This window comes from Balaenoptera physalus, assembly GCF_965194825.1.
Source record: "Balaenoptera physalus genome assembly, chromosome: 21".
Classification (NCBI taxonomy): domain Eukaryota; kingdom Metazoa; phylum Chordata; class Mammalia; order Artiodactyla; family Balaenopteridae; genus Balaenoptera; species Balaenoptera physalus.
Window position 1 is genome coordinate 15,058,361 of NC_138902.1, and position 13,529 is coordinate 15,071,889.

Sequence of the window (13,529 nt, forward strand, 5' to 3'; positions counted from 1 at the left end):
CAAACAGGCCCCCCACCGGTCTACAATGAGTTTGGCACATATGCACCAATGTAGCTGTAAGAGGAATTTAATACTCCATAAACAACCCTGGTTGAATTAGCAGGTTAGTTTCATGGTTCAGATCAGTCTTGGGAACCTCCAAGCCCTACAGGGTTGTTTGGTGGAAAGCTCCTTTTTGCGTCTACTGCCATCTGTGAAAGCAGTCATAAGTCTGAGTGTGGCTCTATTCCAACCAAACTTTACATAAGGACACTTAAATTTGAATTTCACATAATTCTCATCTGTCACAAAATACTATTCTTCTTTCGATTTTTTTTTTAACTACGGTAAAAACACTTAACATGAAATCTATCTTCTTAACAAATTTTAAGTGTACAATACATTATTCTCGATTATAGGTCTTTTGATGGCTTTTTTAACTCTTTAAAAATGTAAAAACTACTCTTAGCTCTTAGGCCACACAAAAATGGGTGGTGGGCTAGAATTGGCCCGTGGGCTGTAGTTTGCCAGGCTCTGGTCTAGAAGACATGGACAAGGGTAGCCAGCTTTGAAGATTCTGTTTCAGCATTAACAACCCAGGACAGCAAAATCTGTGTCTTGTGAACCCAAGGGCCCCTAGAGAGGAATCCTTAGTCATTTCTGTTACTTCTCTTTCCGTCAATAAACTTCATTTTTTTGGTTCCACATAAAAACAGCCAATGAAGTTTCACTTTCGTTTGGTCTAAGAAAACAGTCTAAGTGCACCAGCAATTTTATCACAGGCAGAGTAGCACCAAAATGACAGACACTGGCAACCAGCCTCCTTGAAACTGTTCAAGGATAGAGTTGGGGTCCCCTTACTTTGCAAAATGCAGTTTCTCCATCTGTCATGGTGCTTACTGAGGCAGGCAGATGGGTCCTGACTCAGAAAGGGGACTTGCACCTTGGTTTCCATACCTCTGCCAGGTCTTTAGGAAGTTATAGACTTGGAGCAATGCTCTGGTGTCCTTAACCCCACCGCTCCTGCCCCATGCAGGCACTGGGGGTTTCCAACATGGCTCCGTGAACCTTGAGTTCCTTTTTGGTGCACGTTTCCTGATCTCAGATCCTTGATTCCTTTTCTTTTCTCTTCAGAGAGATCAGTCCATCTGTTGCTGTCAGGGAAGCATATTTGAGATGGAAATCTCCCTTTATCTTTTCTACCGTGATCTGATGATTCCTCATCTCCCACTGGTTTCAGAAGGCTGGACTCCTTGAAACAGACCAACTAAATTGGTCAGTGCCTTGAGTAGATTTGCATTCCTGGATTCAGCTCTGTGATAGGGTTATCATTAGGGGTCTCTTTGGTTGGCTGGTCATCACTCAGCTGCTTGAATCTCCAGCATTTCCCTAGACTCTGACCATTGCTCACGGACTCAGGCAGAGAATCCTAACTGGTAGCAGGGTGGGCCCAGGAGTGCCAGGGCCTTGAGCTCCCTGTAACCCCCTCAGATGCTCTTCCACACTGAGGAACAGGTGTTCTTCTGGGGATAAACCTCGCTTCTCAGTTCAGTTTGTTTGTTTCCTTAAGGTTTTTCCAGGCGAGCCCAGAACAATTCCAACACAGCCACCCCTCCCCCAGCAAAAAAAAAAAAAAAAACTTTTAAGATCCTCTTCACCATCTTTACACTCAGCAATACTGAACAAATAGTTCTCTGAATCCACCAGCTGCTTCATGCCTCTGGATCTCAACTCGTGCTGTTCCAGGCTATTCCATGCTGTTCCCTATGCCCAGAATGCCCTCCTTCCTTTCATCTGGCTGCCAGCATCACTTCACAGGAAAGCCTTGCCTTACCCTGCCCCCTCTCTCAGCAGAGCTAAACACCCTTCCTCTCTGCTCCCTCTGCGTATCTGAATTTATACTTCTCCCACACCCAGCACAAGCCTATCACTAGCCACATGACAAGGTAAAAAAACAAAAACGAAAACAAAAGAAACCCCCACTGTAATCTAATCATGGCTGACTTGAAGATGGACAAAAAATAAGGCAACAATGTTTAAGAAGTGCACTTGAAATAGGTCTTACATTCTTCCTCTCATCTTTTTCTTTCTTTTCTTTTTTTTTTTGGCCTTGCCATGAGGCTTGTGGGATCTTAGTTTCTCAACCAGGGATTGAACCTGTGCCCTCGGCAATGAAAGCCCAGAGTCCTAACCACTGGACCACCAGGGAATTCTCCATCCTCTAGCCTTAATGATGAACTTTGCTATAGGTGTACAGCAGGCTTAAAAAAAGAGTAGCTAAAAATAGTTTGAGGTCACTACGATTAGCATGACCTTTGAAACACTAGTTTCCAGAACATTTTAGTTATAATATCTTGATAGCAGATACAAAACTAATTTTGGAATTATTGATAGATAAATAAAATTATTTTAAAATATTGTTTATATTTATCTTGTTCTTCTAAGACCTCACTTTTTGTGCCTGTCTTGTAATGAAGTAATATACGTAGAGCACTTTGAGCAATGCACTTTGAGCAGTCAAATGTTATCTGTTTTTTAAATAAAAGACACATTTATTCAGTGTCATGATCAGACTACTACATTTAACAATCAACAATCAACTGAATCAACTGAATACCCGCTGGGTCCGGAACCCAAAAAAAAAAATCTACATTAAAAAAATGTAGATGCAAAAAAAAAAAATCTACATTAAAACACTTTGTTGGAATGCTTTATACTTTTCACAGAACAGAAACTAAACTAAACTGTTATACAATTAGTCACAAATGCAGTCCTCAAATATTATCTATTTTAAAATGCTCAACTATTATCTGTTTTAAAATGTACGTGCATAAAATTTATTTTTTACATATAGACATACACATATATATTGAGAGACGATTCATACACAACAATTTTTTTTTAACTGGGATGAACATTAAAAAACGCTTTTTGACATTCTAGACTGTGAGCCCAGTGAAGGTCAGAAAGCACATCTTAACTATCTTTTAGTTTCCTAAGCACATAGTCAAATGCCTGGCATACAGAAGGCATTAAAAACACAATGAACTGGAGGTCACCCTGAGCTTTCCATGGTGTGTAAGCCTGCCTCCTCGGTTTACCTGGAAGGCAAATGTAGGTCGACATAAACAGAGGACAGCTTTAGAAGTGAGAAAGAGTGAAATAAACAAACGCTTGCAGCCCGCCCGGGGGCAGACAGAGAGGCGCTAGGTGGGTATGCCTTCTGTCAAAGGCATAAAGCTGGCAGGAAGCCGGTATTTCCACCTGTGGTAGAGGGTCCTGCACCTTTTCCTGTTTCTGCGGGGATCCCACCTTCTATCTACCCAGCGTGGCGGAGCGGGGCATCTCTCCTGCACCACCTGCATCATGGCATTCCGACATAGAGCTGTTGGACTGAAAAGAAACATCTTTTCCTTTTAAACTCAATTGTAACAACATGATGACTGGGGATTTTGTTTTCACTTTTTGCGGTGGAAGATTTCAAACACACACAAAAGTAGAGAGAATAGTATTTCCCCTCCCATGTACCCATCACCCAGTTTCCAGAATGGTCAATGCGTGGCCAATCTTGTTTCATCTGTACACCCACTGGATGATTTTGAAGCCAATCCCAGTGATCCTATCATTTCATCTGTAATTATACAGTCTATATGACTAAAAGAGAAGGGTTTCTTATTTTAAAACACCACAATACCATCATCACACCTAAAAAAGTCAACAATAGCTCAATATTATCAAATATGCTGCCAGTGTTCAGATTTCTTGGATTGTATCTTTTTTTTTTTTTTTTCTCAAACCACAGAAATTTATTTTCTCACAGTTTTGGAGGCTGGGAGTCTGAGCTCATAATGTTGGCAGGGTTGGTTCCTCCTAAGGCCTCTCTCCTTGACTTGCAGACAGCTGTGTTCGCACTGTGTCCTCACTGTGTCCTGCACTGGTCTTTTCTCTGAGGGCACCTCCCTTGACATGTCCCCCTCGTCCTGTAAGGCCACAGTCTTACTGGATTAGGGTCCCACCCTTTGACCTCGTTTAACCTTAATTTTACCTCTTTAAAGGCCCTATCTCCAAACAGTCACATTGGAGGAATTTTGAAGGACTATTAGTCCATTACACGTGTGATGATAAAATAAGGACATTTTTTTGTAAATTTATTTATTTATTTATTTATTTATTTATGGCTGTGTTGGGTCTTCGTTTCTGTGCAAGGGCTTTCTCCAGTTGCGGCGAGCGGGGGCCACTCTTCATCGCGGTGCGCGGGCCTCTCACTATCGCGGCCTCTCTTGTTGCGGAGCACAGGCTCCAGACGCGCAGGCTCAGTAGTTGTGGCTCACGGGCCTAGCCGCTCCGCAGCATGTGCGATCTTCCCGGACCGGGGCACGAACCCGTGTCCCCTGCATTGGCAGGCGGATTCCTAACCACTGCGCCACCAGGGAAGCCCTAAAATAAGGACATTTATATATGTCAAGGACTAAGACAGTTTGCCTCCTTCAAGAAAATAAAATAAAAATAAGCCAAATGTGAAGAACAATACTAGATCCAGGAAACAGGGAACCCAACGTGGGAGACTGGTAAAGAGGGTTCCAGGGCAACGCTGTGTAGATTACACCAGCCGAAATGGACTGAGGTGATGGAGGGTCAGGGGCAAGGGCGCTGGGACAAAGCGAGTGTGCATCGAATGATGTAACATGGGCCAGTAGCACACGGATAAAAGAAAGATAATCATGAGTAAAACCACAAGACGTGCATAAATAAAAGGGCGCCATAATACTCTACCTATCTTTGTGATAATAATGATAATTTAAAATTTTCAACTTCTAGAATCAACATGCAAACTTTAATTGTGTCTATAGATGAAGTTAGATGTGAGAGATGGGAGGAAAGATCAGCTTATTGTGTGACACTGTGAATCAAGATTTGTCTCTAGAAGAAGGAAACAGTTGGAAGCAGATGATTTAAAGTTGCAAAGGTAACAAATATAGGAACCAGTCTTAGAGCCATATTGAGAGAGTTGATTTTCATATACTGGAGTCTAAAACTGGAAAATCAATACATGCTTCAGTGGCAAAGCATTATCTAGAGAGCTGAAATTAACTGTCAGAGCGAGAAAGAGTTAAAAGAACTCCCCTGCCACTTGCCTCTGCTCAGGGTGGAGGGATTTGGGTTGGTGTGTCCCATATTTTTTTACTAAATTTTTAAAGATATTTTTATGGTCGTAAAACATATATAAATAAAATTTGCCATTTTAACCACTTTTAGATGTACAACTCAGTGGCATTAATTACATTCACAATGTTGTGCAATTATTACCGCTATTTCTAAAATGTTTCCATCACCCCAAACAGAAATTCTGTACCCATAAGCAATAACTCTTCCTTCCCCTTCCCCTGGTAATTTCTAATCTAACTTCTGTTTCTATGGATTTACCTATTTTAGATATTTCATGTAAGTGGAATCATACCATATTTGTCCTTTTGTGTCTGGCTTATTTTGCTTAGCATGATGTTTTTAAGTTTCATCCATGTTTTAGCATGTATCAGAATGCCTGTTATGTTAATTTAACATGTAATCACTGTTACGATGGGTCAGCCTAGCTTTCAGGTCACCCATCCCTTAGTTCCTTCCCCTTATTTTGCCAAAAATGATCCTCGTTTCAAAGTTTCATGAAAGAACCCTGATCCAATCCATTGTATTCGGTTGGCCAAAAAGTTCTCTGGAAAGATGTCACAGAAAAACCCAAACGAAATTTTTGGTCACCCCAGTATTTTACTGGTTATGCTTAGCACATGATACGTCACCCCACACAAGCTGCTCAAAGGGACCATCCCTCCTCCTTATCAAAAGACTCAGTCCCTTGGGGCTTCCCTGGTGGCACAGTGGTTGAGAATCTGCCTGCTAATGCAGGGGACACGGGTTCGAGCCCTGGTCTGGGAAGATCCCACATGCCGCGGAGCAACTAGGCCCGTGAGCCATAACTAGTGAGCCTGTGCGTCTGGAGCCTGTGCTCCGCAACAAGAGAGGCCGCGATAGTGAGAGGCCCGCGCACCGCGATGAAGAGTGGCCCCCGCTCGCCGCAACTAGAGAAAGCCCTCGCACAGAAACGAAGACCCAACACAGCTAAAAATAAATAAATAAATAAATAAAAATTAAAAAAAAAAAAAAAGACTCAGTCCCCCAAACACTGCCCACACTTGGGCTTGGGCTGTACAGGAAGAAATTCCTCCCATTCTCCCCAAGAGCATCTAGTGTCCTCACATGCTCTGCCCCCTGGGCAAACTCTTCTCAGGAAAGGAGCTTGTAAAGTCATTTGCTCTAAGGTATAACTGACCAAGAGACTTTCTCTTTCAGAGGTATTTTCATTTTAATAAGAGATAAAAGCTTCAGTCAAAAGCATGCATTTATAATGATGGAATTTTCAGGAGAATATTGTTTTCCCTTGGAGGAAGGCATCTTTCCATCTCCTTCAGATCACATGCTTTACTATCCTTCAAACAGCAGGCCTGACAATGGTTCTAACATTTCTTGGTCCTTTGTTTGTCCTGGCGTGCTACAGCCTCTCAGGAGTTGTACTGGGGAAGGGCTCCCTTGGGAATGTCTCCAGAGGGGGTTTCTCACCATCCTCTTAGGCTGGTGGATCAGGTGAGAAAGCTACCGCTGGAGGAGGTGATGGTGGATCAGGGTCCGAGGGGCAAGTCAGTTGGGGAAAGAGTATTCAAGGAAGACCGTGGTGGGATTTCTGGCCTTGGATATGAGAAACCTTTTCAGTAGGAAGGTATTACCTCCTGTCAAATTCAAAATGAGACCAAAATGTAGTGAGTATCAAGTCTGTAACTCTGAGTGCAACTAGGAATAAAGGAATGAAGGCATCAAGGATTGAGGCCGAGAACAGTGAATAAATGCCTGTGGGCCTCTTTCCCAAGGTGCCTGGCATATTAAACAAGGCGGTCAAGGCAGCTTCAAGAAGCCACCAAAAAAAAAATTTAAAAAAATAAATAAATAAATAAAAAAAAAAAAAAAAGAAGCCACCAGTCTGGAACCTCTACACATTTGTTTACGTCTGTCTTACATCTGGGATGCCGTTTTCCCTTTTCAATGCCTTTCCAGGTCCTAATCACTTGTTCACACTCAACTCCAATCCCCATCTTCACGAAGCTTTGTTCTGATCACCCCCATCTGGAAGCGATTTCTTCTTCCTCGGAATCTGGCTAATACTGATACTCACTGCCCTCCCTCTGCCCTTGTCAACTGGCACTTATTTTCTTGTGTTTAAGCCCTGCCTTCTAGAATGCACTCTGTTTGAAGGTGGCCATCATTCTGATACCTCTTGGGGTCTCCCAGCACCTAGCCTGGTGCCAGCTCAGGGTTGTATATAGTAAGTGTCGACTGATGAATGAGTAACGGACACAATAGGACAGGCATTCTTTGTCAGCCATCCTCTTCCAAAAAAAGGACTGGCCTGAGGAGTTTCCCTGGGATGAATGACAAGGCAACGTGGAGAGCTGGTTAGTCAGTGATTTGTCCCCTCTGAGCAAGTCGGGCTGGCGTTGGGTTTAATTTAGCCTGCTCTGCCTTTCATGCTTTAAAAGGACTTTCCCACGACAAGACTCGGGACCTGTCACTCTGTGCCATTAGCACCACTACTGAGACATGAGTGATGAGAGATGCAGCCAAGTGCGCCGGCCTCTGACCTGGTTCCGCTTCTGCGCGGGGTTGAAGTTTTCTGCAGCCTTGAGGTTTGCCATTTCATTCCCAGCTCACCAGCTGGAGCGTGCCCACGTGGAGCACAGGCTCTGGGCTTCGGTGTAGGGGGAGGGGCTTGCGTCCACGGGTGGGTGGACCTACGCTGGCTGTACATGACTACGTGTATGGATGTGATGACTCTCTGGAGGCTGGAAGGGGGTACATCTGAGTATCTGAGTTTCTCTTGACCTTGTGTACACACCTCCAATGTTGCGGAACTCTGATGATGGGGCTTACTTATCTGCGTGTGCGTGTCGTGTGCGTGTGTTACACTTGTGCCCATCTGTGTGCGTACATGTGTGTGAGAGCTCTCCCGTCTGAGCTTCTGCCTTGCTGGGTGTGTACATCAGTGCGTCCTGGCTTCATGCATGGATGGCTAAGCAAAGAATGTGAGTGGTTCTCCAACTGGTTCCCAAGAACTGATGGATCCTTCTCGTCCCCAGACCCCAACCTCAGCACCACGTGAAACGGATTCCAGTTGGTTCACTGGCTCCTCCTTCTTGCTGAGTCGGGGATGAAGAAATGGAGGAAGCCCACACTGCCCTTAGCAAGGACTCTTTTCCTCTGTAATGCCATTTGTTTGGTATTTTGCGGTCCTGATAGGACTCTGAGAGCCACAGGAGCCCTGGACCTTGAGCATCCAGGGCGCCATTTGGAATATTTTAATGGGGTCCAGATGCCAAAAAGGGAAGAGGCTTTTTAGAAATCCAGGGCTGTCTTCCACTGCCCCTACCTCCCCGGAGAGAGCTGACATTCCCAGCACTGTTCACATTCTTTTCCTCCTTGCCTCCCTGGTCCCCACTCCTTCCAGGACCTCCTCACTTCGGGCCTGCAGATAAACTGTGCCCTACACACAAAGCCATTTTCCTGCTCTGGGGGAGCCCAGCCCCACCCTGATTTGCCTCAGCTCAGAATTCCACCCTTCCTTCACCCACTCTTCTTCTACACCCTCCATCACCCCTGGGTTAACCCTTTCATCTCCTTCAGGGGACTGGGGGCAATCCAAATTCCAGGAAGCAGAGGTCAATGTTAACGACTTGCTCCCAGTCTCCAGCCCACCCTGCACCTCCATCTCCCTGTCCTAAGCTCCCAAACCCCTCCCTGTCCAGCAGAGAAGGTCGAACGGGCTACCAGCCGAGGCCAGAGGAGGACATCGCCAGGCTGGGGACCCAGAAGAACTGCCTTCTCTGCCCAGCTTCCTCACCCCATTTCCTCCGTGACCCTGAACAATCTCCTACGAAACCCTAATTGCACGATTTGTAAAGGAGACATCTGTAAAGCCTCCTCCGGCTGCCCACGTCCCACAGAGCATCCATGAAGCAGCATTTTCACAGGAGCCCAGGACCACTGGGGACAGGCTCAGACACAGAGAGGCAGGAGGTGTGACTAGGATTGGAGGACAGAGGGTTACATGCCATCGTCGTACCAGTAGTGGGAAAGAGCCTGTCTGCTCATGGGGGGCTGAGGTACAGCAGGCTGTCCTCAAAGGTGTCACCTTGGTTTCCCCAAGGGATGCCCTTCCTTCCTTTCTTTCCCTTCTCCATCGCAGGACAAAGCTGCCCTGCCCGATGTCTGAGCCCAAAGCTGCCCATCAAACGCTGGCAGCACTGCTTCCAGGGAGCAAAGTGAACCCCAAATTCCTCTGTGGGATGGGAGCCCCCTGCCAGGGACCAAAGGCTGTCCTAGTCACCTGTGTATCAGCACACTTAATGTGGGGACTGGCACAGAGAAAAGTGCAAGTGAGCCCCAGGCTGCTGCACCCCCATCAGCTAGGTCCTCCTGTGAGGACTGCGTCACAGGGCAGGCCTGAGGATGTCTCCCCTCCTCCTCCTTCTCCTCCCGCCCCAAAATGCCTTCCCGCCCCTCGGGATTTAAAAAAAGTGGCATTTCCCCATCCATGACTTCTTCAAAAACAGGAAACACTCTCCTTTCCCCCTGCCATAGCCTCTCCGCTGGCATTTGGACCTTGATCACACCCAGATTGGATTCTTTCCTGATGGGCTTTGGCCATCCAAAAGGGTTTGCGGGGGCTTCCCCGGTGGCGCAGTGGTTAAGAATCTGCCTGCCAATGCAGGGGACACGGGTTCGAGCCCTGGTCTGGGAAGATCCCACATGCCACGGAACAACTAAGCCCATGCACCATAACTACTGAGCCTGCTGCAGCTACTGAAGCCCATGCGCCTAGAGCCCATGCTCTGCAACAAGAGAAGCCACCGCAATGAGAAGCCCGTGCACCGCAACGAAGCGTAGCCCCCAACTGGAAAACTAGTTTTCTCTAGTTCTCGCTGCAACTAGAGAAAGCCCGCGTGCAGCAATGAAGACCCAAAGCAGCCAAAAATAAGTAAAATAAATAAATAAATTAATTAATTTTTTTTAAAAAAGGGTTTGTGGGGCTCAGCTTCCTTCCTTTATCCAGACAGGAAAGCTCCTCGCTCCGTCTTAACTGGAGGGTCTCATACGCAAGGCGTGGGTTTCCCTGTCGGAGGAGAAACCATCCCCTTGATTTGCTCCTTTTTCTTCCAAGCACCGGCTACTCCTTGTTCAGTACTTGTTGCCGGCGAAAACTGGGGGCTGATGTGAGAGAAAGGCCAGAGACTGTGCAGCTTGAGTGCCAGACAGGCACTCTGGCCTTGCTGGAGCTTTCCTTCCCCGGGAGAGGGAGGGAAGAGACCACAGATGCAAGCAGCATGGCGCATCTGCCCTCTTCCAGGCTTCCAGTGGAAGAAACAGGCTGCACAGAAATCAGCCGAAGCAGTATCCAGGGGTGACTCGGAAGGCATGATCTGAGGGTTGGTGAGCACCGTCTCCTGCTCTCTCCCCTCCCACCCTCCCGATCGCTCCCCGACCTCCCTGGGACAGGGTGCCTTCCTGAACCCCAAGAAACTCTTGTCCGGGCTGCAGGTGGGCTGTGTGACCTTGCCCTGTCCCTGGGGAGCAGCCTCTCTAATAGTCAAGGATTTTAATCACTATTCAAAGAGATTAGAACAAAGATTTCTCTTCCTACTGCAGGAGGGAAAGAAACATTTCTGATCCCCTCTTTCATGGATGACCAGGAACAAGAGAAAAGGCACTGCGAGAAAATCCTAAGCGTCCACCCCTGTCTCTGCCTGAATAAGGCTCTTGTCCCCGGCCAGCTCTTAGGCACAAGAGGACCTTTTGGTTCCTGCAGATGTAGGCTCCTTCCCTGCCTCTCTTTCAAGCTCCTTGCCTTGGGAAACAGCAGACGTGTGGAGAGTAGCCATGGCATGTTGTAGAAGACAAGGGAAGTGTTAGGTTGGGGGCTTCTTTTCAGCTCTGGGGGCTGGGCGGTGGTCCTTTCCGAGCCCTGCCTCCCCTCCAGAGGACAGGCTGGAAGGTGGCACCGGCCACAGACTGCCAGGGAGTGTGGGGAGGTGCTTGGGAAGAGTTGCCAGCTCCTCAGATGCCTGTACTCCTGCTGGGAATGAACCCTTACTGTGAGATTATGGTCCAACCTCAGTTTCCTCTCCGGACCTCAGCTTTTTAATTCTGTAAAATGTTGGTGTTGGATTTGATCTTTCAGACCCCTTTTAGCTCATCATTCTACCCTCCTGGACTAATTGCAACAAAAGGAGAAACGGCAAACACCAAGCCAGCTGTTCAGAGGCCACACCTACGCACAGCGTTTCAAACACGGCGTGGCATGGGTGCTTACAGTAGAAGAAGAGAGACAGGATGAGAGGGGAAAGCTTGAACACACGTAGTCTTGGACAAAGTACAGGGCTCAGTCGCCTGAGCTAGGCTTCCTCCTACCCCGTCACATAAACATGCACACAGCCACATGCACGTGCATGGACCCAGTCATGAGGCTCAGAGGACAGACCAGGAGCTAAAACCAGCAAAGGAAGGAGAGCACACCCTGCTCCTAGAACTTCTGCCCGTCGGGCAGGGCAGCTGCTGCCTCTTTCTGGTTCTGCTGAGCACATGTTCTAAATCACAGACCATCACACAACTGGCCTCTGACACAACAGGATGACCTGCATCCTTGGAGCCCTCAACACATAAACAGCAGCAGCCTAGGGGCCTGAACTCAGCAGATTCAGAGGTCCACATGCACAGTCTACCTCCAAGGGCACAGAACAAAGGTCATCTGGGGGCCCAGGGCCAGGGTAAAGCTCTCTCTGGGCAATGCACGCTTCTCTCCACAGTTGGATGACCTCTACAGACCCGGCAGCCTAACTCCCTGGGGCCAGTCATTTGGATAATTTCCCAAAGCAGCGGGTCACTTGCCTCCCACCCCTGGCTGGCCATCAGAAACGATGGCAAGAGGGTAAGTGGGTACATTGCCTGGAGAGGGAAATCTGGCAATATCTTTTAAATTTGCAAACTATATACCGCATGATATAGTGATTCTATTTACAGGAATTTATTCTACAAATATACTCACAGACATGTGAAATGACATGATTACAAGTGATTCATTGCAACATCATCTACTAGGAACGATCGGAAGTACATTAGATGTCTATTAATAGCCGATTGGTTTCATAGATTATGGTATATCCATACAATGGAATACTAAAAATGGCAGGCTTTTGTGCATTGGTATAGAAGCATCACAGATATATATTGTTAAGGTAAGATAAGCAAGGTTCAGGACAGTGGGTATATTTTACTACTATTTGGGTCGAAAAGAAACGACAAAGCCATATGTATTTGCATTGACCTGTTTATATATAAAATATTACTGGAAAGATAAACAAGAGACTAATTAATGGTGGTTATCTGTTAGGGAGTTGAAAACCGGGCTGAAGGCAACTTTGTATTACATGCATTTTGTATATTTTGATGGCTGAATAATGTGGATGCATTACCTAGTCAAAAGAGAAAAGTAAGAAACACAAAAGCATGAAAAAAAAGAGACCAAAGTGGAAAAGGAGGGACCCCTTCTCCCTGCGGTGCCCCAAGGTGGTCGGTGAGGTGGGGAGGCCAGACTGAGAAAGGTGGGCTAGGGAATGGGCCAGAGCAAAGGAGGAAGCTCTCCAGGTGCTGGAGCCCTGCTCTCTGCTGGCTCCTAAATGCCTCCACTGACAGGGGCCCGGATTCCTCTCCTCACAATCTATCCTTTGGTTATTGGTCTCATCATTCCCCAAACGCAGGCACCCTCACGTGGTTTGGGAAATCTTGTCTTTTTTTGACATGTAAACATTTTTACACACTTCCTCAGATTAACAAGGTCACCGCTAGAGGAACAGCAGCCTTTGAAGCTGCTTGACTTCCTGGCACCCCTCTCCCTTCCCTCCACCAACTCTGATGTCCTGGAAAAAACAAAAAACAAAAAACCCTGCTGCATGACATGGATTTGTTTTAGAGATTACTCTTGGAGAATCTTCCGTCACCCCTTTGTGGTAACTGGCAACACTCTAGGGTGTTGCAAAACCCAACTTGGGAGTGACCGCCCTGATGGTCAGCAAGCGGCCACGGTCAAGACTCTGGCCAAGTGGGGCCTGCAAAGCTTGGTAGTGACTGGAGGTGGGGTGTAGAGGCCGGGCCTCTCCACCTTTACCCACGATGCACTTCCATGGATCCAAAGGCCTGCCTGGGGTACAGCACGGGCACAAAAGGCATTTGCTTGGGAGCCACTGACCAACCCTGCTTGTGGGTGAGCAGCTGGGTTCTTTTTCCTTGGGGATAATTTTCGGTCCTCACTTCCCCTCCAGTCTCTCTAACTCCCAGGCCCTGGCTCAGCCTCCCAGAGGGATTGCTTAGACCAGTGACTCTACAGGGTTCTTTTGAAATACAGAGCTGTTCAAAAGACTCTCGCTAAGGCATGGCCCCGGAGGCATTTTCCATGA

The 13,529-nt window shown here is 47.0% G+C and overlaps 1 long non-coding RNA gene across 1 annotated transcript; it reads right to left on the reverse strand.

The window, feature by feature from the left end:
• Positions 1–4,126: 4,126 nt before the first annotated feature.
• Positions 4,127–6,940, reverse strand: LOC309651547. The gene is made up of 2 exons (XR_014258222.1): positions 6,157–6,940; positions 4,127–5,836 (listed from the first exon to the last, which is right to left on the reverse strand). It is a non-coding gene; the product is annotated as an uncharacterized lncRNA (long non-coding RNA).
• Between the last annotated feature and the right edge of the window lie 6,589 nt (positions 6,941–13,529).